General features: G+C 47.1%; 1 pseudogene; it reads right to left on the bottom strand.

Annotated features, from left to right (window-relative positions):
- Positions 1 to 3,577: 3,577 nt before the first annotated feature.
- LOC144828095 (homeobox protein vex1-like) lies at positions 3,578 to 4,335 on the bottom strand (annotated as a pseudogene).
- Between the last annotated feature and the right edge of the window lie 465 nt (positions 4,336 to 4,800).

Raw genomic sequence — 4,800 nt, 5'->3', positions numbered from 1 at the left:
GTGGTAAAACAAAGAGACATCGTATTGCGCCACTTAAATTGTGACAAGAAACACATATCGCATGGCTGTGCTACAGCACAACAGACAACCAATACAGATTCATCAATAGATGTATTCTGATCACTTATTAAAACAAAGTAAGTGATTAAAGATGAGAGACTCACCCACAAAAAGTTAGGAATTTAACTGCTTCTGTCCTGGGCTCTGAGCCAAAGGTAGATATGCCAACCCATCCTGGTAGATAAAGGTGGTGGTGTTAAAGTAGAGAAGAAAGTGAAGAGTAGTTCAAAATAGTATAAATGAGCCAATTGGTAGGTGAGCAATCATAAGCGCAAGTTAGTAAAAAGACTAACGTGCAAAACTGACCAAAACAGGGAAAGCACGCATAACAATGCGTGATGTTTGTGATTGTTAGTCAGTAAGCATTAGACGGTGTGTCCCAGAAATATGACAGACCGTATGTGCCGGGTGGAACAAGTATGGGGCTGAACACTGTCATTAGTGACTCAAAAAAACATTCCCAAATGGCTGGAAGACTGGGATTGCACTGGGTTAGCTGGCGACTGTGATGCGTGTATGCTAATAATCACCATGAAGGTGAAAGTGCAGCCATCACACAAAACAAAGACGTTCGGGAGCGGCACATTAAGTAGAGTGGCAAACACATGCTGTGCACGGAAAAACCTAGAAAACATTGGTCCATTGAGGAGTGGTGTTGGCATAATACAAAAAGACGCTTGCACAAGAGTGAACCATGTGGTGGGCCGTCCTGAATGCCTGACTGAAAACTATCTAAACAGGGCAGCTGGCAGAGATACCTGGCTTGGCCATGATAAGGCTTAATCCTGTTGCCCTATGTAGCGGGGCAGTGGGAGGTCTGCTAAGCAGCCATCGCCTGTAGAAGTATGTGGACTGGGAAAACAGGGCGGCTGAAAGAAATGAAAAGGGCAGTGAAAAATCATGATCCGAAGACCACCAGTAGCTTGATCAGGAGAGAGCTGATAGGCAGCCGGGTCCCTTCGGTACATGTATGCCCATGGGACTCAGCAGGGTAAACTACTAAAGTATGACTGTGAAGTACCTAGGGCAAGCAGACGTAAATGCTGCTGTGCGCAACTGAAAGCCAGAAAAATAATAAATATAAGGACAAAAGTGCCTGGAAACTGCTTACCACTCAACATGAGCATGGATACGTGGATCGTATGTCCAACCGACAGGAAGAAGCCTCGTAAAGGTCACGCTTAAATAGTTACAATGCAATGCGGGAACCAGCTTCCTGGTATGAACACCGGGGATGCTGGGACTCTCACCCATCACCTGCATTAAAAATACATTAAAGGAAAATGGAATCTAAAACAATCTGTTTAAGAATTATAGAAGGTCAACAGGGCAAGACTCTCTGTGGAACATAGCTTTCTCTATCAGGGGGGCCCCTGAAAGGCAGGGGCCCTGGGCCAGAGCCTACTTTGCCCATGCCTTAAAACATCTCTGCCTAAGGTTGCAACCTCTTTTAAATGCAAGCAAGGATTTCTGCAGGGTCAGAGAATGTTCCAGTTACGCATGATGGATTTTTTCACTGCATTCAAGAGGGAGCTGAAGGTGTTGACTCATAGCAGTCTCGTCTGTGGTTGTTTGTTAGGCGGGTTCTCTAGCAGGGCATCTTTATTGGTATTGAGTGCTTGGTTAGCTGATTACTTAACTAGCGCAGTCGGATAATGTCTATTCAGAAGGTTGCTTCTTAATATCAGTGCATGTTCCTTGTATTTGTCCACACTGGAACAATTCCGCCTAAGCCTTTAGATATTGGCCAAAAGGTAGGTTCTCACGCAATGACTTGGGATGAAGACTCTCGTATTGGAGCAAGGCATTCCGGGCCATTGGTTTTTGGTACAGTTCTGTTTCCAAATTACCCTCAGATGGAAAAATTAAGATCTAGGAAGGCAAGTTTTTCTCTGCTGTACTCACATGTGAACCCGAGGTGGCCATTGCAAGTTTTAAGCAATTCATGAAAGGTCTTGATGCTTGTTTCATTGCCTTTCTTTATTTGAAATGTTTTATATAGCGCTGGCTAGACCCGGGGGGTATCAGAGCGCTTTACATGAGTATCAGACTATAGTTGCAGGTTACATCGTTATAAAGGTTACACATTTGTTAGAGCTTGGCAACATAGTTACATGTACGGTAGAGATAGACAATACGGACATATACGTAAGGGAAAAAGCAGGCAAGGGGAGAGATTCAGGGGAAGGGGTAGAAGCAAGGGAAGTAGACAGAGAATGAAGGAGGGAAAGAGGAGAGGAGGGTGAGTGATACTGCATGGAAAGAGGAGGGGGAGGGTGACGGGTACACAAACCAGTAGACGAGTCAAAGCTGCGTCCAAAGTCCAGTAAGCTGTGATCCCAGGGGAAGTGGTATCATTTCCCCATCTCTGTTGCAAGAGATTCCCTTTACACAGTGGACTCTCTCAGAGGGGTCTCTGAAACTCCAAGGCCTACATACTGGATCCTTCCCCAAAAAGGGGAGAGGGAGTGCTTTGGCAAGGGGTGCCATACCATCCCTCAACTGTGAGTAGCTCCCGTGGCGCTGTGGACTCTCTCAGTGGGTTTGCTGAGACTCCAGAGCATAAATATTGTATCTTTCCCGAACAAGGGGAGAAGGAGTGCTTATTCAAAGGGCACAAAGGATTGGGGGGGGGCTAGGCGGTGTAGCAGACAAGGGGAAAGAATCAGGGGAGAGGGGATAGGAGCAAAGGAAGTAGACAAAGAAAAGAGTACTAAATGAGAACAAACAGCATCAGATTGGAGAACAGACTGTTTTCTCTCTGTGGCCATGAGTTTGCCCCAACTCTAAGGTAAAAACCTAGCACAGGCCATTCCAGAAGCTTGTGTGTTTCAGGTTGTCTCTCTCGTGCCTATCGAATCAACGTCGTGTTGGAGCGTGGACATGCGCGTGGTCAGATCTGTCCGGAGCTGGTTGATGGAGGCTTTCATGTCTTGATTTTGCTAAGCGCGTGGTCCAGTCTTAAAATCGCGCAATGAGGATAATAAGTCATCTTTGGTGAGGGCCAAGACGCTCGTAGACTCCCCTTGGTCAAGCGGCCGTCGTTTGTCTGAGGGGTGGAAGAAGCTGGTGACCTTGGGTGGTGGTGGTGGTGTCTTCTTTGGTGGCATAAGTGCAGGCTCCTCTGCACCCTGCATGCTGTGTGTGGTGGCAGCAGTGACGCAGAGCAGGAATGTCTATTTATATCGTAGTGGGCACCTTCAGTGTAGGCTGGCGACATTGAGGCTTTGTAGGTTCTTCATGTCCTTATCAGTGGCATGGTGCTGCAGGAAGCGAATGGGGAATCCCCCCTGCTGAGAGCTTCAGATATGCAGAGCCGCATTAAAGGGTTCGTATAGCCCAGGGGGCATCAGCAGGTATACGTCTCCATGCAGGAGGGGTGCACTCTTTTGTTGGCTATATCTGAAACCCCTAGTTTTACGCGCTCTTTTCCCTCAACTGCTCACTTAATTTATGATAAACTCTGTCCTTTGCAAGAGGATTAAAAGTACTTAAGTGAGTCACAAGGGCCATGCTCTTAAGACGGAAAATAGGGGTGAAACTTGGGGCTAGAGTACTCTCCGTGGAGAGGCAGTGGCAGCAGAGCGGAGGGGTAGGGGTAGAAGCCCAGGGCAATGAGAGAGACTGGCTGCAGACCCGGAAGTCCGTGAGAGGGCTGCAGTGATACACTTGTATGTCCGTCGGGAGATGCCGTGCACGATGGTGTAGGCCCTGAAAGATGGCTCTTATGGAGACAGTCTGCTGTGGGAAGCTCCAGATAGCTGGAATACGGGAGAAGTAAGCTGGAGAAGAAAGCTTCAACCCTGGCGTCCTGGCTCTGGCGCTTAAACTTCATCCGGCGCTTCTGAAACCAGGTTTTAATCCTAAACTCGGAGAGTTTCAGCACCCTGGCCAGCCACCGCTTCTCGTTCACCCCGATGTATCTCTGCTCCTGGAAGCTCTACTCCAGCTCTCGCAGTTGCTCCGCGGTGAACTTTGTCCTGGACCGGGCCCCCTCCGGGTCCTCTGGCGCCTGCTGCTCCGGGCACTTCCGACTGCTGCTGATCACCTCGCAGCCCCGCGTCTCCTCTAGACCACCAGGATGTTGTTGATATAACTTTTCCAAAGATGGATATGGGCAAGGTATGGATTGTTATCCGAGAGGATGACATCCTGCTCGAAGACATGCATAAAGAGGTTCACCAAGCTGGGGTCAAATGTACTCCCCATGGAAGTAGCTGATACCTGTAAGAAGACCTGATCTTCGAATTGAAAGAAGTTTTCTTTCATCGCCATGGTGGCACACCTCAGTTATTGTTTTATTTTATTTATAAAGTTTTATATAGCGCAAACTTGATTCCTAAGGATATCAGAGTGCTTTACAATTTGAAGGGAAAGAAGGTAACAGTTCAGTACATGAGTCAAATGGGGAATCTACATAGGCATTGAATCAAATAGGGCTCACATAACAGGCCGTTTACAAGCCTGGGGTAAGCGAAGAATGGGCTAGTCGATGAAACATAATGACATAAGGGGAGCAAATACAATAATAATATACAAGATTAACAACAAATTCTGGAGTATGCCCGTTGCAATTAGAGCAGACAGTCACACATCTTATTAAGGTAAGAACTTATTCATGAGGACTCTTTTTACTTCCAGTTTTAAAGCAACCTTGGAGGAGATTCTACGAATTTCCACTGGAAGAGAGTACCAGATTTTTGGTGCAGAGTCAGAGAAGACTCGTTGGCATGTTCTCTT

This window comes from Lissotriton helveticus, chromosome 4_1 (genome assembly GCF_964261635.1).
Source record: "Lissotriton helveticus chromosome 4_1, aLisHel1.1, whole genome shotgun sequence".
NCBI lineage: Eukaryota > Metazoa > Chordata > Amphibia > Caudata > Salamandridae > Lissotriton > Lissotriton helveticus.
The sequence above is the reverse complement of the archived record's forward strand: the minus strand, read 5'-3'. Positions and strand labels throughout refer to the sequence as shown.